Source organism: Zootoca vivipara, chromosome 2 (assembly GCF_965207765.1).
Source record: "Zootoca vivipara chromosome 2, rZooViv2.hap1.1, whole genome shotgun sequence".
Classification (NCBI taxonomy): Eukaryota; Metazoa; Chordata; class Lepidosauria; order Squamata; family Lacertidae; genus Zootoca; species Zootoca vivipara.
In genome coordinates, this window is record NC_142584.1 from 106,215,785 (window position 1) to 106,235,833 (window position 20,049).

General features: G+C 46.9%; 1 long non-coding RNA gene across 1 annotated transcript; it reads left to right on the forward strand.

Annotated features, from left to right (window-relative positions):
• The first annotated feature begins 4,698 nt into the window (after positions 1–4,698).
• Positions 4,699–8,764, forward strand: LOC148687022 (uncharacterized). The gene is made up of 3 exons (XR_015948605.1): positions 4,699–4,903; positions 6,174–6,290; positions 8,282–8,764. It is a non-coding gene; the product is annotated as an uncharacterized LOC148687022 (long non-coding RNA).
• Positions 8,765–20,049: the final 11,285 nt, after the last annotated feature.

A 20,049-nucleotide genomic window follows, 5' to 3' on the forward strand; every position in this document is an offset into this window, starting at 1 on the left:
TACCTTTTTCCTGGAGGTGAAAAGGAGGATTTGAAAGCTGGCTTACGCAGAGTTTGATTATGTTCTGCCTTCACATGTACCCTGGCAGGCAGCAGTTCTTCTAGTGGACCCTGCAAAGTGCAATGCATAACCAGCCCGCAAACCTTGCTCTTGATTTAGTACAGGCACCCCCAAACTTCAGCCCTCCAGATGTTTTGGACTACAATTCCCATCTTCCCCAACCACTGGTCCTGTTAGCTACGGACCATGGGAGTTGTAGGCCAAAACACCTGGAGGGCCGCAGTTTGGAGATGCCTGATTTAGTATAATAGAATCATAGAATTGTAGAGGTGGAAGGGACCCTGGGGAAGGGGGGGGTCATCTGCTCCAACCCCCTGCAATGTAGGAATCTCAACTGAAGCATCCATGACAGGTGGCCATCCAACCTCTGCTTAAAAACCTCCAAGGAGGGAGAGTCCCCAACCTCCCAAGGGATACTGCTCCACCATCCAAGTGCTTCTGTTGTCAGAAAGTTCTCCTGGTGCTTAGTTGGAGTCTCCTTTCTTGTAACCTGAAGCCATTGGTTCAAGTTCTACCCTCCAGGGCAGGAGAAAACAAGCTGGCTCCATCTTCCATGCGACTTTGTCTCTCTAGCCGGGGAGCAGGCTGCTTCAGAGAGTACATCCATGTCAAAGTATATAAGCAAAGCTGCGCACCAGATTCAGCTGAGGCCCAAATCCTGAGAAAGATCAGGTCTATTCAGTGGGATCCAGGCCTTGGACAACACTTGGGAAGGAACAGCAATGCGCAGGATCCTGCCTTCCCAGCTGGTGAATCAGAGGATCAAATGCCACACAGAGCCGGTCCACCCACTTAAACTGTATGTTTCAATAGGGTTCTAAAACACCACCAGAAACTGGTGCTGGAGGCATAGATCCAGGTGGGGATCGGGGATGGTGTTCACCAGGGTAGCACAGGGTGAACTGGCCCAATCCAAGGGCCACAGTTTGAAGGGGGGGTCACAGGGCAAATTGCATACTGTACTATTCAACTATCCCAATTAAATCAGGACATCCTGTTTTGCAAGGCCATGCACTCATGCAAGAGCATGACACCCAGAAACGAACATTTTTTGGCTCTGTGCTCTCCTGCGGGTCACAGCTTGAGCAGGAGCATAGTCTGGAAGACGTACGTGCAGGTTTGTGGCTGGGACATGTTGGAGGGTATGAGATTGTGGGGTCTTAGTACAGTCCTATTAGTAACTTTAAAAGATCCCTGGGGGATCAGATAAAAGTCTTCCTAGTTTATCATTTTGTACTCACATTGGCCAACCAGATGCCTTTGGGGAGCCCAGAAGTGAGACATGTGCTGAACAGCACAAGTCACATTCAGTGAGACCAGCGGCGTCGCTAACCTTCTGGCTGCCTGGGATGGCAAACCCGAAGGCACCCCGCCGGGAGACGGGGCGTCCGTCGCGCGCATGCGTCACGCATCACGATGCATGCGTCATGACGCACGATGCACGCGTCGCACTACGGAGCGGGTTGCCAGGGCGGTGCTCCACCGCCCGGATCCGAGGATCCCGATGCTAGAGCGGTGCCGCCAGCAACCCGCTCCATAGCTCGCTGGCGCCCCTCGCCGCTCCGCCTGAGCAGGAAGGAGCACAAAGCGAGCTACAGAGCGAGTTGCCAGCTCCGCTGCTCTAGCATCAAAATCCTCAGATCTGGGCGCTGGACCACCGCCGGGAACGCCGCTCTGCCTTAGTAGGAAGAAGCACAAAGCACTCGGCAAGCTGATCCATAGCGCGCTTTGTGCTTCTTCCTACTCAGGCGGAGGCGGAGTGGCGACGGGCGTCAGCGGCCAACGCTGACGCTGCTCTCTGGCCCACCCCTTGCCTCTGCCCCACCAGGAAGAAGCGAGGGGCAAGGCCAACGACATCGTGGCATCCGCGATGGCGGTCGCGCTGCTGCCATGGTAGCGGCAGCCATCGGTGGAGGTGGTGAGGGGGCGTCGCGCTGCCCCCCGCAGAGTGGAGCCTGGGGCGCCCCGCACCCCCCCCCCCGCACCCCTATTATGATGTGTTCTAAGCAAAAATCTGCTCTTATTCCCTTATGGGGTACACAAGAGCCTTATTGGGTTCTCCATCGGTCGGAGAATATATAACAGAGGCCAACCAGAGAAGTTTGATAAGCAAAGCCTTTATTTGCTGTTGCAACAGGGTCCTTCCCCTCACGCAGGAGAACAAGGAAGGAACCCAGAACAAAAGAGAACCTCCACTTTTATCAGTTTTCCCATTACCAAGAAACGCCCCCAATACATCATTCCTACATCACAGCTATGTAATCAATACCTCACAAAAAGGAGGGTTCAAGGTAGAAATCTGAGCACTTTTGACACCTCTCCTAGTCCTCCTATCACCCCTCCCAGGTGTGAATTCCTAAACACAAAGAGAAATTAACATTTTCATAAGAGTTGATCACTGTCTTTTGTTCAGAGGAGTCTTCCATTGTGAATGAGATACCATTGACAGGGAATTATGGCTCCCAAGTTGCTAGTCATGTGGAAATGTGTGCATATGCTGATCCTTAAGCCTTCCATAAGGCAGGGTTGAGTCCAAGCGGGAGGGGTGAGGATCTCTGGAGTGGAGCAGAGGCGAAGAAGGTGGTGTTGCGAGGGATTCTGGGTAACTGCAGCTGTCAGGTTCGGTCACCCCTCTCTGTTCATTAGTAATGGTGTCCTGCAACCCCCTTATAATTTTCTATAACAGATGCTTCCTTGAGGTCATTATCAGCCTGAAGGAAGAACTACCTTGTCCCAAGGTAGCATGAAGTGGGCAGAAGGAGATGTACTTTGTTCCTTTTGATATAGCAGATGTACCCATTGCCTTTTAATGTTTTGTGCCTGGAACAGAACAATAAGGAAAAGGGTCAAGACACACTGTTCTTTTAGCTTATGCTAGGATAACATTCCGTTTCAGCTTTTGGCACATCAGTTGCTGATTGATGTGAACTATTACATTAATTCAATACCGTACTTTTCCGTGTATAAGACAAGGGTTTTTTACTCAAAAAGAATGTTAAAAAATGGGGGTCGTCTTATACATGGATGGTGCTGAGTGGGGGGGAATGGGTTATTTGTTTCAGCTGTGAGCAGCAGCTTGTCACTGGTGATTGGTGTACGCAGCAAGGGCTGCTTAGGATTAGCTCTTGCCACGGCAATTGGGTGGGTGACTAGTGGCCGCAGCATGGCAAGGGCTGTTTTTGATTGGCTTCTGCTGAGACAATTGGGCGGGCGATTGCTGTCTGCTGGCGGCCAGCGGGCAGACGCTTGTTTGCTTTGGTGATGTGTGCGATTCTCAGCGTTAGTGAGTGGTGTGAGTGATTTTCAGCATTCTCCCCCCCCCAAGAAAAGCTCAACAACCCAGGGCAAACTCCCCCCCCCAAAAAAAAACAACCCTCAACAACTTTGGCCAATCCTCCCCAAAAAAGCTCAACTACTCTGGACCATCTCCCCCCAATTTCTTAAATTGTAGTCCCCAAAAAATAGGGGGCGTCTTATACACGGGGGCGTGTTATACACGGGGGGGGGGAATGATCCTCCAAACCCCTATGGGATTTGCTGGTCAGTTCCCTGCAACAGCAACAGCAGCCCTGCAGGTGGCCAGAGGCTTTCAACTCCGCCCTCAAGAACTTTCAACTCCAGAAGGCCACACAAGCAGAGAAGTCTTATAGAGCCACTACCTGTGAGTGTCTTCCTTACTTTGCCTAGCCTCTTGCTCGGTGCAACTTGCGCTCTGAGAGGAGCCCTGCCTGACCCCCCAGAAGGGCCAGAGGAGAAGTCAACTTCACTCTCTTAGTTCCAAAAAGCCATCCCATGAGGTGCGGTGTCTTCCCGGGGTCTTGGGGGCCATGGGTGGCTCTTACTTGGCTTTTGGCAGCCTGTGTTTTCTTTGGACTCAGCCCAGGAGGTAAGTCCCACCTGCAAGAGGAATGTTTGCGTGTAGATTACCTGTACTCTCAATTTCTTCAACAGTGACAAATCCCACTCTACTTTCTGATCTGGAAACAAAGGAAGGATGTGTGAGGTCATATTGTAAATGACAATTATAGTAACTTGGAGAGAGAGAGGTGTGTGCAGCACACACGTACGTTTATTTTATTGATTATTTGTGCCTCTAAATTTCTCATCCCTCCAGGGGAGCCAAAGGCGATGTACCATTATTACGGTATTTCACTATAAAGACACAAGGTGCACATCGTGAATGAAAGATGATAACAGCGAACACATTATGCAATATATATGTATGAAACTCACTGTCACAAATACCTGCAACCTAACCTCAGTTAGTAAAAGATAGGTCTGTGAAAGGCAGTGAAGAGTCGGTCAGTGTAGACAAAACTGAGCCAGTTGTATCAATGGTCTTAGATGACCCACGAGGATCCCTTCTGACGCCACAGTTCTGTGATCCTAGTGGCTCTCAGCTGCGATGTCATTCCAATACAATGGATTCCATCATTAATTTAAGCACAATGGATTTAAATTTTTAAAAGACAGTTTTCCACAGCGAACGTTCCACTCAAGCCCATGTATGTCTGTGTGATGGACAGCAGAGCCAGACCAGAGTCTGGTGATGGAGTCCCTCTGAAACCCCACCAGAGTGCTGGAGCCTCTCTCTGATGGACTACGGAGTCAGCTAGCCACAGAGTGGGGAGGAACAGCACTTTTAGGGGAGGGAGGAATAAAAGGAGCGGTTTCTGTGTGAGCGGCACGAGTGACACAAGTCTGGTTAATTAAAAGGGTTGGTTTCTTGCCAAACGAAACACAGCAGCTCGGAGCTCTCTCTCCAAGCAGCTTCCATCACAGTCATGATGACTCGACTGAAGTTTCACTTCCATTCTTCTTCCTTCTCCATCAAAAAACGGAAGTGAGTCCTTTTCTTATGACACTGCTTTTCCTGCTCTCTTTCTTGGAGCTCTCCCCTCCTGCGGGTTCAGAAGCTCACAGCCTCCCCTCCTCCTTCCTTTGACTTCCCATGCATCCCCTTGCTCTATCACCTGAACTTTCACCCGCTGGCTGCCGGCTTGTTTCTCTGACTGTTTGCCTCCCATTGTCTCCCTCCCCCCCCCCTTTCCTCCATCTCTGCTGGTAGGTCTTCAACAGACAATTACCTATTCTGCACTGGGGATTCATCAATCCTGACATTCTGAGGGAGAGAGTTAGATAGGGCTGGAGTGAAGGTGAGAGATAGGGCTGGGTTTGAGAAGAGGGATAGGATTTGATTTGAGATGTTAGTCGGGTTTCAGGTTGGGAGATAGGGCGTGAGATAAGGAGAAATGGTTCGGAGTTAAGTTCAACATCCACACTGAAGAGACAATCCATAGGGAGAGGACAAAGCCTTGCCGCTTAGATAGGGGAGACCAGGTTGTGGGTCTGAGGAAGGTATACAGAGAGGCATGTCCTGGGAGGGAGGAGTCTGAGTTGGGAGAGGAAGATATTGTGGGAATTCAGGCTATCTGGGTGTCAGTCTAGCCAGGAGGGGAGAGTTCTTCTAGGTCCAGAAGACTCCCAACCCAGTAACAAGGGTTGAGGGGATCCCCCCCCCCCTGGGTCTGTTATACCATTTGTAATACCTCAAGTGTTGGATTGTTAAGAGAGTGCGTAACTGAGGAAAAGTGCCCATCGCTCATGAACCAAAGTATTAAGCTGTGAAGGGAGCGGTATGGTGTCGAAAGTATTCAATTGTAATATCTAAGTGACAGAAACTGAGTTGAGCATTTCACCATCTATTCTGGAATCCTGAATATTTATCCACCTGAAGCGTTCCAACTGATTTTTAGTAACTGAAGTTTAAGAAGAGTTGTGCCTATAATGTTTCATTTAAGCCTGAGCCATCTTATAGTTAGTTAAAGCAAATAAGTTAACTTCTACCTGAAAGAAAGCGTTCCCTGACCCACTTTGTTCCATAAACTTCCTCGTTGTTTAATAAAGCTTTTCTCGTTTGCTTGATCAGCTCCTGCCTGAGACTCTAAATTGTTAAACTTTCCCTCACACAAGTCCCCCACTAGATAATCTGTGGTAAATGGTAGAAATTTGTGTAATTGGTGTACCGTGAGGTGGGTGCACTATATCTAATTGGGGGCAGTTAGCGGATTCGCTACCGTCTGCAAAGAGAGTAAAAGTTCTGTGTTTTACAGCACATGGAATCACTTGCCTACAATGCATAATGGAAAAGCCAGGGCTGCCGTGCTCACCCGCAAAAGGAACCTGCAAAGTTGCTAAAGGGGGATGCTTTACTGAGAAAGAGTTTAAAGGTAAGGAGACCTTGCAGCGTACTGTGTGTGTGTGTGTGTGTGTGTGTACAGTGGTACCTCGGTTTAAGTACACAATTGGTTCCGGAAGTCTGTACTTAAACTGAAGCGTACTTAACCTGAAGCGAACTTTCCCATTGAAAGTAATGGAAAGTGGATTAATCCGTTCCAGACGGGTCCGCGGAGTACTTAAACTGAAAGTACTCAAACCGAGGCGTACTTAAACCGAGGTATGACTGTACATGGCGACACCAATTTATACCTCTGTCCCTGTCCACCACAGGCAGTCATGTGCAAATAGTCTGAGGCCCCAGAGCCGGCCCTGCCATGAGGTGGACTGAGGAAACTGCCTCAAGCAGCAGAATAAAGCAGGACCCAGGAGCAGCAAATCCCACCGCTAGGGTGTTTTCTGCTGCCGCCGCAGTCTGTAACATAGGCCAGGTGAGCTTACAGGGGCAGGATGAGGGCAAGTGCTGCGTCTGCTATTCGCCGAAGGGCTGTTGTGTGGCACAGCCTCCCCATCGGCAATGTGCCCTTGCTCTGCCCCCTATTCACAACTTCTCTCCCTCCAGCTGTCATGCCCCTTTTCTCTCCGTCTTCCAGATGGTGCGCTGAGGACTGGCTCACTCCTGAAACCCCTGCCCACTCTGCCATTGGAGCAAGAGCAGTAGCCAAGATTTGCTGCTACTCCTCCTTGACCTTCTTTAATCCCCAGCTTCCGCCTTCCCGAACTTGGGTGCTGGGCAGAAGGGCCAGGCACCAGGAAGAATCTGCCTTCCCTGAGCTTAGTTTGGGGTTCTGCTTTAGAGGGGGAGCCTCCTGCCCCTCCAGGAGCAGCAGCAGCTGCCATTGCCACCAGCAACCCAACCCTAATGGCCTCAGTATACAGGCGTAGGCTCAGATTGTATAGTTGCAATCCTCTACACCGGTGGTTTTGAATTAGCTAAGTACCATGGACCCCCTACCTTTGAAAATGTCAGTGTCTCTATGGTAGTTTTTGTTCTGTAAATGGAATACCCTCCAACATCCAGGTGATGCAAATTGGGATATGGTCTGGCCCCTCGGCGCACTTAAAAACCATCCCTATCGTGACAATGCCCTCATCTCCTGTGCAGATATATGCACCCCACTCAGTGACCCCTTGTTTCCCACCAGGCACCTCAACAGATGCCCTGCCCCTCACTCACACACCCTCTCCTTGTCCCCTCCCTGCACCATCCAAGTCAGGGGGAAAGTGTGTGTGTGTGTGTGTGTGTGTGTGTGTGTGTGTGTGTGTGTGTGTGTTGCAGAAGGTATTCAGCTGAAAGGCAGGGGGTGCTATCTCCAACCCGTTCATTTCAATATCCTTTTTAAGGTTCACTAAAGAAAATGTGGCAGGAAGGTGAATGATTGCCTTATATTATTAGCATTAGTATTATTAAATTTGTATACTGCCCTTCACCCTTAACAGACGACAATTCCCAGGGGGAGCTGTTCTCTGGTTCACCTCAGGCAGCAAAATGTCTTGGGCTGGCCCTTTGTTGGAAACCCAACCAGATGGGCAGGGTATAAATATTACTACTACTACTACTACACTAACTAGTGGAATAGAAGGGGTGCAAACTACTAGGTGTAAACTGACTTGAGCGACAATACAACAGGCCATGCAAGCAGGAATGAAGACTTTGAAAAAGCCCTGGACCCAATTGACCCTCATGCTATGCAAATGGTCTTATAGAGAAGGCTGGTTTTGCTGTATTCTGTCACACCTTCCCAACATTCTGTCACACTCTGGTGTGGCAAACTGGCAAGATTCAAAACTGAACGGCAAAGTATGTATCAGTAGATCTGATTCTCCATTGCTGAAATCACTGGGTGGTCCATTCCTAATGCACTATACACACACAAAAAAAATATGAGATGGGTCTTACACCAGGTGATCCTGACAGTAGCACAGGTATTAGGAAACACCTCATAGGTAACACAAAGATACCCTCTTCTCTCCACAATCCCAGATGGCAGAGTGGTGAAAATAATCAAGGACTGTTATACAGAGAAATACAGATGTGAAACCAAATGGATAAATCATGCAGATAACATTGAACACGAGAAACGCTGCTGTGACAAAGACAATTGCAACAACAAATTCTAGAGTGTACGTTAACGTAACGGTTAAGGCTGAAGTCCTACCAACATCTCTTGTGGGACTCAGTATAATTTCCTTCTGATTAAACATGCATATGATTGCGCTAGATGAAAAATCGCATCCCTTCTTCTAATGTGTATTAGCTAGATTTGAAATTTGTTTCTAATAAAAAATAGATAGATGATAGAATATAATTGACAAATCACAGAGCATATTATTGAAAACATTTATCTGTACAAATGGTCAGAATCTTAATATTTGTTTAAGATTGTAAGACACCCTGATGATTGTGTTGTAGCGCCACCTATAAATCCTGTGAAGAACTACCATAAATAAACATGATTTTAAATGCTGTCTGCTCTCTTTGCAAATACACGCAGCTTCAGTGACTCCTTAATTCCCATTGCGCACCATGTTCAGAGTGGTGGAAAGTTGAGGCTCTTCCTCATTTCATCGGAGGCATGGAGCTCCTAATCAGCTTTCATGAATTTGAACAGATTTTCCATGGATGCCTGTTCCTGCACAAACATTACCACAGGACCTGTGACTGTAGCCTTGTGGGTATCTGAGCCTTTCTTCATGTAGAATATTCCATTGCCATTGTCTACGCATATTTTTGAACACACCTATAGATACAGCATCGCAGTTTGCGCCATCTCACGGTATCCTTGAGCAGCTTCACAAACACTTCACTTAGAAGAAACAAATACACACTTCCCACCACCACCATCCAGTGGCGGAGGAAACCACTCGGGCACCCATAGTGGCAAACATGACATGCACCTTGGGGGCAGGACGATCCGCCCACAGAGGCGGGGCGATCCACCCACAGGGGTGCACCAATCCTCCTGGGGGTGCCATCAGGGCCGCTCCGATCCTCCCAGGGGTGGCAGTGCCACCTGCCAATCACGCAAATATGCCCGGTGTGTGGCGCTGGCCGCCGGCGTTGTGAGTGCTGCCCTGGCAGCCAGCGCCGCACGCAGGCATATTTGTGCAATCAGCGAGCAGATTATCACGACGACCACGCCAATCGGTTCATGATCTGTCCTTCCAGTGAGCACTCAGGGCTGATTTCCTTCAGAATGGATAGGTTTGATCTTCTTGCAGTCCATGGGACTCTCAAGAGTCTCCTCCAGCACCAAAATTCAAAAGCATCCATTCTTCGGCGATCAGCCTTCTTTATGGTCCAGCTCTCACTTCTATACATCACTACTGGGAAAACATAGCTTTAACTATACGGACCTTTGTCGGCAAGGTGATGTCTTGATCAGGGCAGCACAAGGGAAACTGGCCCAGTTCAGGGGCCATAGATTGGAAGTCACAGGGCTAATTGCATGCCCTCCAACTGTCCTGATTAAATCGGGAAATTTGGGGGGGGGGCATGCACTCATGCAAGAGCATGACACCCAAAAATGAATATTTTTTTAGCTCTGCGGTATCTCACTGGTCAGGTAACTTGTGCAGGGGCATGGCCTGGAAGACGTACATCCCAGTTTTCAGCTGGGACATGTTGGAGGGTACGAGATTGTGGGGTCTTTGCACAGCCCTATCAATAACATTAAAAGAGCCATGATGCATCAGATCAAAGACTATCTAGTTTAGCATTTTGTTCTCACATTGGCAAACCTGATGCCTTTGGGGAGCCCAGAAGTGGGATGTGTCTTGAACAGCACCAGACACATGCAGTGAGACTTAGGTCATTATCAGCCTAGAAGAACTACCTTGTCCCAAGGTAGAATGAAGTGGGCAGAAAGAGTTGCACCTTGTTCCTTTTGATATAGCCGGTGTACCCTTTGCCTTTTAATGTTTTGTGCCTGGAGCAGAAGGAGAAGGAAAAGAAGGGCAAAGACAATCACCATGTACAGCTCAGTCCCAAGAATGTAGTAGTAGAATGTAGAACTGTTCTTTTCGATTATGCTAGGAATACATTCCATTTCAGCTTTTGGCACATCAGTTGCTGATTGATGTGAACTATTTAAATTTATTAAATACCTCCAGGGCTACCTCTTCAGTCCTTCTCTAGGTGCCTACAGTTGAACCTCGGTTTACGAACACCTCAGTTTATGAATTTTTCGGTTTACGAACGCCGCGGACCCATCTGGAACGGATTAATCCACTTTCCATTACTTTCAATGGGAAAGTTCGCTTCAGTTTATGAATGCTTCAGTTTATGAACAGACTTCCGGAACCAATTACACCCATGCTTCGGATTAAGTACGCTTCAGGTTGAGTACTCCACGGACCCGTCTGGAACGGATTAATCCACTTTCCATTACTTTCAATGGGAAAGTTTGCTTCAGTTTATGAACGCTTCAGTTTATGAACAGACTTCCGGAACCAATTGTGTTCATAAACTGAGGTACTGTACCACTGTATTCAGCTATGGTATTTTGGAATACTGTCCCCCAAGGAAGGTTGCCTGCTGCTTTCGATTTTTCTTTTTTAGTTTTTATGTACAAAGGTGAAAGTGTCTGTGTTTACTCAGGTTTGGAGGATCTCTGTTTAATCAGCATGTGATATGATTCTAGCTAGGTTCGGTGTTCACCTTCTAGTGGTTTAGAATTCCTTCATTTTAATTCTTTTTGGTGGGTGAACGCTTCTATGATACTTACATTTCATTCTGTATAATGGATTCTAAATGTTTGATACATATTCAGCTAAGCCCTACCCAGAGAAGGCCCACTGAAAGTAATGAAGGTAAGCTAGCCATGCCTACTAACTTCAATGGGTCTACTCTAAGTAGGACTAACATTGAATACCACCGTCTGTCTTTCAACATTTTTAAAGGTGCGTTGAGATTTTAAAAAGATAAACAAGAAACAGATGCAATAAGGTTATATCCTTTGGAATGCTTTTGGTTCCTTTTAAAAAAAAACTTACCCGAAACCCTGTATTTTAATGACCTTTTCAGCATACGGTGAGACTAAAAGCCAATTTTGGTCAATGAAATGCAGGCTATTGGATGGGCTAGCAGAGAAAACACAGGAATGTGTTTGAAAGTGCACTTGGTGTTTAGCTCAGTTTATGAATGTAGCTGTATTTTATAGTCAGCGTGTGAGACACCAGAAACCTTGTACTAGAGAAGGAAGTGGTTCCGCCTCGCACAACTGGGGAAGCCTGCAGGTACTACTGCAAGTGGACTGAGGCTTTCAAGTCCGCCCCCAGAGCTTTCATGTCTAGCAGGATTAGGTAACCTGAGGAGCCAATAAGAGGTTCCATCTGACTTTATATAGACATTATTGGTCCATCTGTTCCTTACTTTGAATAACTTCTTGCTGGGGCAGCTTGTCTTGTTGCAGACTTCCCAGGAGCCCTGCCTGATCTCACTGAAGGGCCGGAGAAGGAGTTGCTTCACTCTTTATATGCAAAAAGGCCATTCAATGGGACTCAGTTTCTTCCCAGGGTCTTGGGGGCCATGGATGGCTCTCTCTTGGCTTTTTGCTGCTTACGTTTTCTTGGATCTCAGCCCAGGAGGTAAGTCCCAACAACAAGAGGAAGGTTCATATGTAGATTACCCATACCCCCAATTTATTCAACGATGAACTGAGGCCAGGGCACGGTGTGGTGTGGTGGCTCCCAGCTGCAATGCCCTGTTCCATTATGGAGGAGCCCCCTCCCTTTTTTTTTACACCTGATTAATTTAAATTTATATTTAGGGATGCAGGTGGCACTGTGGGTTAAATCACAGAGCCTAGGGCTTGCCGGTCAGAAGGTCGGTGGTTCGAATCCCCGCGACAGGGTGAGCTCCCGTTGCTCGGTCCCTGCTTCTGTTCGAAAGCTTGTCAAAGTGCAAGCAGATAAATGGGTACTACTGCTCCAGCAGGAAGGTAAACGGCATATCCATGTGCTGCTCTGGTTTGCCAGAAGCAGCTTAGTCGTGCTGACTACATGACTCAGAAGCTGTACGCCGGCTCCCTTGGCCAATAAAGCAAGATGAGCGCCGCAACCCCAGAGTCATCTGTGACTGGACCTAGTGATCAGGGGTCCCTTTACCTTTAATTTAAATTTTACACAGTGGCGTAGCGTGGGGGGGCTGGGGGGGCATTGCACCGGGCGCAAGATCTGGATGGGCGCGCTCGCACTCGCAGCTCTCTGCCCCTGCCTGGCTCACTCACTCTAACTATAGCTGCCAAGTCTGCCAAGAAATTTGCCGGTGCTTGCCACTTCCCCCCCCCCCTCCCCAACTCTTCTTCCTCCGCCTCCTTTTTCCCTCCCAAGAATACCCTGTGTGTTATTAGTCTCTCGCGCGCAGCGTCACACCACTGGAAAAGGTGGCTGGCTGGGGCGGAGTTGGCGCGAAATAGGAAAGTGCCTTTTGGAGTCCACTTTTTTCCCCTCTCTCCCCACCTCTTCTTCCTCTTTGCTTTTCGGAGTCCCGGGGCGGCTCGAGCCACGGAGCTGCACTTGCAGCAGTAGCAGCAGCAGCCTGGCTTGCGCGCGCTATTCAGAGGGGTCCTTTGCATCCATCCCCCCACCCCCCTCCAAGTTCTGGTAGCCTTTTCTGTTCTTTTTGGAAGTTCATTTTATTATTATTTTGGCCATCACATGATTTGAATGCAGAGGGGGAAAGGCAGGATGTCTCTTGCAGGGCTCGCTGGTGAGTTGCATTTGAGGGGGCGGGAAAAGAGAATGTTGCAGCTGGGTTTTTTTGGGGGGGGGAACGACCCTTTCAAGGATGTAACCAAGAGCCATACCCCCAAAAGGATATCTGGCGTAGCCACCCTAACTCTATAAAAAAGGCGAGGTTCTGCCAAACAAGAGAGGGCTGATCTGGGTGGACTCGGCTTTGCAAGCGTTAAAGGAAACCGAGCTGCCTTCCTAGAGAGGACAGGAAGCAAGAGGGGGCCAGGTCCTCCAGAGCCAAGGCCCCTCCCTCCCCAGTCCTTTCCTGCAAGGAAGAGGGGGTGTTGCTTTGGTGTCTCTCCTGCAAGGGCTACATCGCTGTCCCGTCCTGGGATCTGATGAGTCTCCTCTCTCTCCCCCCCAGCCCAGAGGGTGCAGTAGGGAGGTGGTGGGGTTTCCCAGGGCTGCAGCAGGGGAAGATGCCTGGGAGGCCTGATCTGCTCATGCAGGGGGGGGGGGACCCCAAGTCAGTGAGGAGAGGGTCCTGCCAGGGAGGGGCGAGGTCTGCAACACTCTCCTTCCTGGAGATCAGAGAGTCCCAAACTCATTTGGCCTTTCAGGGGGGGGGGGGAATGACTCCTGACTTTGTATGCAGGAGTTTTCAAGTTCAATCCTTGGAATCTCCAGCTATCTAGTTGGCAGCTAGACAGCTCTGTTGGTCAGAGTATGGTGTTGGTTATGCCAAGGTTGCAGGCATGATCCCCATAAGGGAAAGCTGCATATTCCTGCATTGCAGGGGGTTGGACTAGAGCAGGGGTCGGCAACCTGAGGCTCCGGAGCCGCATGCGGCTCTTTTGCACCTTTGCCACGGCTCCGGGGCGAGCGCTTTGGCTTTTCTCGAGCGCGAGGCTAACTGCCGCGGCCGCTTTAAGCATGCGGAAGCAAGGCATGGAAAGGGAGACCACGCGCTTCCCCTTTAAGAACAGAACCTCCATTCTCACTCCTCACCTGGCAAAAGGTATCAAATATGGTGTGCGGGGACGGGCTGGCGCAGCACGGACCAATAGGAGCGCGTGGTTTTCCGCAGCGGGAAAGCTTGGCGCTTTAAAAAAAAGAGAGTAGGAACGGAAAGAGAAAGGGCTGGGCAGCCATCGGGTGCGCTCTAGCCCCAATCCAGATCTGTCCTTGCCCCTGGCGGCCCTGGCAGGTCCTCCACTCCCCCCCCCCCCATCCTGAGGGCGGCTGCCCACTTGCTGCTCCTGGACTGCTCAGGTAAGGACTGCGCTCTGGGGCGGGGGAGGGATAATTTGCATTAAGCCCTTTTTTTGAGGGGGACGGGACACGCACAGCTCTTTATGTATTGCATTTCAGGGGCATTCAAAGGGGCAATAAGGGAGTTTCTTGTCTGAAGTGGAGCCGGATCCCTTTCCAAACATCTGTTTCCCAGACTTGTTGCTTATTTTGTATGCCGTCCGTGGCAGGGGCCGCTTCACTCCTTGGCTCATAGCTCAAGCAAAAAAACGAAACAAAGCTTGAAGGTGTTGGCAGGATTAATGGTGGGGAAAGTGACTCTGATGTCCCGTTCCCCTGCAGCTTCGTGTTGACTGGTTTGTGTTTTGTGTGTGAGAGACAGACAAATAGATACAGTAGCCTACAGTTTCTCAGCCGAGGAGGCAGCTTGTTGCTATTTTAACTTCTTTTTGCTTGCATTTAGAGGTTTGGGGTGGGAGGGTGTTTTGATAAAGTAGGATACGCGGGGCAAACATAGCCAACTAAAAAACCTCCAAAGCAAACAAAAAACAACCCATGCTTTTAGCCTGACTCTCCTCCGACCTTCCTGAATTGTTTGCATTTAAATTTTATTATTATTATTTCGCTCTGGGCTGGATTGTGTCGTTGGCTGGCCGTGTGAGCAGTTCAGGGCCAGGAGGAAACGGCAGCAAAAAAAAAAAAAAAACCTGCTCCTCCTGCATTCCTTATTGTTGCAGACTTGAAAGGAGAGGGAGGGGGGAGGGAGAGAGAGAGAGAGCACACGCTTTAAATACCTTTAATTCATCTAGCTGAGCTCAGCGTTACCTATTTCTATTCTAACTGGCAGCAGCTCTCCACCTTTTCAGAAAGAAGTCTTTCTTCCAAGTTCATTTTTTCTTTCTTCCCAGTCTTTCTTCCCAGTTCAGTTTTTCTCCGCAAGACCAATTGCAGCCATTAACAGTCGTTAACAGTCATCAACAGGTTTACCACTCCTATCAGCCCATCACCCATTCCCATCACCCCACCCCCACCCTGCTTTGCTTTCCTGTTCAGCTGCTGATGTGAGCCTTGTAAAAGCTCATTGAATTGGAGGTTCTTCCAACTTCCATCTTCAATTTGAGCACAGCAACCATCATCCAATCTACTGTTCTGGGGTGTTGTTGATTTCTAATTGACCATCATTACTGAGATAAGTGAGGGGGAGGCTGGGAGAGGCGAGGGCCTGTGTTATAAGTGCCGTTTCCTGTGAAATTATGGTTTTTTTCCTCGAAGTGACACACCACCCGAGTTATGCTCGGGTTTTTTGGCGAATTTTGACACACCAAGCTCAAAAGGTTGCCCATCACTGAGGTAGAGTGTGTGTTCAGGGGAGGTGCAGGTAATTACGACTGCAGTGTGTACAGTACTGTGTGTCACGTGAATGTTCCCCCACTTCACTCTGCACCAACTGCACTCCTGGAAATCTGTTTCTGAGGGTTGGTGGACCTTGGAAATGATATGAGTTATAGTGCAGATGGAGGGATTAGTTGGCAAAAATTGTTATTACCCCCCTCCCAATCCTTGCATAAACAGAATAGTAGCTTAGGATTCAAATCATTGCATGGAAGTAAGTGTCACTCAATTACAGTACAAGTTGGTGGCTCACTGGCCTGAAATTACTCTTAACAAAGAAATAGAGCAGTGTCTGTTTTATTGCCACGTCAGACCTATACATGACTCACTCTGAGACATGTATAATTGATCAGTGTTATCAGTGCCAAGGTATGCTTCAAATTTGCTAAGGAAATATGTGGCTAAATGGCAAAGTTGCTTTTTCTCACCAAATGAGTACCATAAAAAAAAAATCTGGACGGGATTTAGGCTACAATCCTAAACACACAGGGAATAAGCTCTGCTGATCACAGTGAGACTTCCAAATGCATAGGATTGCACTATTAATTTCAATTGAAAGCAGGCACCATACTTATTTTTAAACCATTAAGGTGAGAAACAATATATGCAGTGTTATATTTGTTTTAAATGTCACAATGGTTTTGCGGCTCCCAGTTTTGTTTTTTTTATTCGGAAACGGGTCCAAGTGGCTCTTTTTGTCTTAAAGGTTGCAGACCCCTGGACTAGAGGATCCTAAGGGCCCCTTCCAACTTATACAATTCTATGATTCTGGGAATCCTTCTCTTCTAGAAATCTGGAGAGCTACAGTCAGTGTAGACAATACTGAGCTAAACGAAGCAGAGGTCTGACTTGGTATCAGGCAACTTCCTGTGTCTTAAAGAAAAAGCAAATGAGAATACAGTCTACTCTGCAACAAAGTTTAAGCAGCACTATTTGGCTGCAATACCTCCCCAGAAATGTGTATATGTGTTTGTATGCCACACAGAAGGGTTATTTCCCACCACTTACAATCCTTTCCATGTCATAGTTTTCCTCAGCAAAAGATATAGTACCGTTAGGGGCCTTATATGCAGGACTTGTGTGTAAGAGTGGTTCTTATGGTGCTATAATGCTATAATAACAGCTCCATAGAACTGGTTACAGGTAGGTAGCCGTGTTGGTCTGGATCGAAGTAAAATAAAAAAAGGTGCTACTGAAGGAATTTTTTTATTTTAGCTCCATAGAAGTTGTTGGGGTTTTTTGAGTGTTTCTTGCAACCAGTTTACCTTATACAGGCTCTTTAAGATGGCTCAGATAGCAACTGAGACACTAATGTTGAAATAGTACCTAGAAAAAGGGCTTGCATAGTTTGTCAAGTTCTTCAATTGCCTCTTTTTTTAAGCCCTGCATTTCCTGAAAGTTGTGTCCCTCTTCCACTACCCACCCACCCACCCTACTCCAATGCAGCACTCAAAGCCAGTGCAATCCTCTTTGCTGTAAAACCCGAAGGCATTAAAATTTATTAAATGATGCAATAACAGAATTCTTTATTTACAATAGCATTATTTACCATCAAATAAGCAAATAGCATCAGCAAAGCAATATTAACTTACATAAATGTATTTAAAATTTCTCTGAATATATCTACCTTTGCATAAACTGCTCACACTAGAACTACAAACATCAATGCAGGTGAACAAAGTGATGTTCAGAGTCAACTCGGTCTTTGGCAGAAGATTTTGTCGAGATTTGTCTGGCAGGGGAAAAAGCCCAGAATAAAACATAAAATTTTGGTAGATAGAAAAGAAAGAGGCGGATTCTCCCTACCAGACCTAAGACTTTATTATGAAGCGTCTTGTATGTGTTGGATAAAAGAGTGGATAACTCTAAAGAACACGGATCTGCTAGACCTGGAAGGGTTTAATAATAGATTTGGATGGCATGCATATTTATGGTATGATAAAAAAAAAGTCTCATACAGGGTTTACAAACCATGTGATAAGAAGATCTCTGTACGAGGTATGGGAAAGAAATAAGATGCTGTTAGAGACCCAAACACCATGGTGGGTTTCACCAGTTGAGGTATTAACAGTTAAGAAAGTAAATATGGAGGGGAGGCGGGCCACGTACGAGGAAATTTTGACAAAAACTGAAAAAGGCTGGAGTCTGAAACCCTATGAAGAAATTAAAGGAATGTTAACAGGATGGATACAATATCATCAAATAAACGATGTTCTTAGAGATGATAGGAAAATAGGATTTGAGGACAAAAGGTCCAAATTCCAGATAGAAGTGCTAGAAGGCAAAACAAAGCTTCTATCAAAAATGTATGACTTGTTGTTAGAGTGGTACACAAAAGATGAGTTGACAAAAGAGGTGATGATTAAATGGGCAAAGGATTTGGGGCATAATATTGAATACGACGCGTGGTTGAAATTATGGAATCAAACTTTAAGATTTACAGCATGTACTGCCCTGAAAGAAAATATATATAAGATGATTTATAGATGGTATTTAACACCAGTTAAATTACCCAAAATGTATAGAATGAGTGATAGAGCGTGCTGGAAATGTAAAGAGAGTGATGGTGAATTTTATCATATGTGGTGGACATGCGATAAGGTAAAAAGATTTTGGGAGATGTTTTATAATGAATTGAAAAAGATGTTTAAATATACTTTTCAAAAAAAACCAGAAGCATTTTTGTTAGGAATAATAGGAGGAGAGATAAGAAAGGAGGATCAAGTATTGTTTATGTATGCGACAACCGCGGCTAGGACATTGTTAGCCCAAAAATGGAAATTACAGGAGCTACCAACAATTGAGGAGTGGCAGATAAAAATGATGGATTATGCTGAACTTGCTAGACTGACTTGCAAGATCTGCGACCAAGGGGAGACAAGGTTTCAAAAGGATTGGAGTAAATATGTGGACTATATGGAGAAAAACTGTAGATCTTTAAAAACACTTGCAGGATTGAAATAAATCCTACGAATTGACTAAAAAGTTAAAAAGGAACTGCAAAAATGGAGTTAATAAGAAACCCGCATGAAGGGAGGGGGGGAAGTCATAGCTCGGCAGAGCAAGATGTAAGATGGAAATATAAGAGGTTTTTTATAAAAGATTGTTTTTTTTATTTTAATTTGTTAAATTTGGAAAATGGAATAAAATTTATTTTTTTAAAAAAAAACAGAGTCAACTCGGTCTTGAAAATAAATCGCAACCTGAAAACAGCTGCCATTGCCCTGCTGAAGCGCTAGTACCGAGTGGCCGAGAACTTAGACTAGGCCGCCTGCACCAGCCACCTGCAGAACCTCTTGTGCCAGGTGAGCCTGGTGGGGCCATGGCCCGCCCCTTGCCTCCCACCCGCACCCCCAAATTCTAGTGAGAGGGGCCAGGGTGGTGTTAGAGTGTGGGACCAGTGAGACCAGGGTTCAAATCCCCACTTGTATTTAGATGCATTTTACTTTAATTACATCAGTATTTTCATAACAAACAATACATGTGCTTAGGGGGTAAGGGTTTCTTTAACTAATCTAGTGGAAGAGACTCGAGTGCTAAAATCCATGGGTTAGGGGGCGCAAATTACTTGCCTTGCCCCGGGTGCTGACAACCCACGCTACGCCACTGATTTTACAGGTGCCGTTTTCTACAATGAACATTCCCCCTCCAAAGAGGGTATGCAAGGAGACTCAAATATAACGTCTGTCTTTCATAGCACATGGGATCATCTGCCCAAGATGCACAGTTGTGGATGCGACACAGAAATGCCGTCCTGTAAAAGGATTCTGTGAAGTTTTCCATGGGGGCTGCATGACAGAGAAACGATATATAAGTAAGGAGCCCTTGCTGGATATTTCTTTTCTTTTTGCACCCATCCTTTGCCTCCGTTCTGTGACTTTTTTGCTTGTGTAGAAGGTGGAGTTTGGGCAAATAGGTTTTGCCTACATCACAATATGTTAGTCAGTCACCCAAGGGCCCTGGTTTGAGTGCAAAAGGCAGCCACATTGAGGACTAATGCAGAAGAACTGATTTGGCTGAAAATTTCGAGGCTTTGTAGGAGTAGAGGGATAAAAGCATTGGTTTTATAATGATGCTACTCAGAAGTTTGATATTACAGTGGTACCTTGGTTCTCAAACTTAATCCTTTCTGGAAGTCCATTCCAAAACCAAACGTTCCAAAACCAAGGCGGGTTTTCCCATAGAATGTAATGCAAAATGGATTAATCTGTTCCAGACTTTTAAAAACAACCCCTAAAAACAACAGCAATTTAACATGAATTTTACTTGGCCCCCTTGCCCAAGCCTCCATTGTTGAATGTTCTGCAGAGGGGGCTGCAGCGACATGTGACTGGCTGATTAGATTATCTGTCTGGAAACTAGAAATGCCTCCCTTTCCTTTCCCTAAAGAAAATACAGAACTGTGAGTTGAACCCCATAAAAACAGGATTT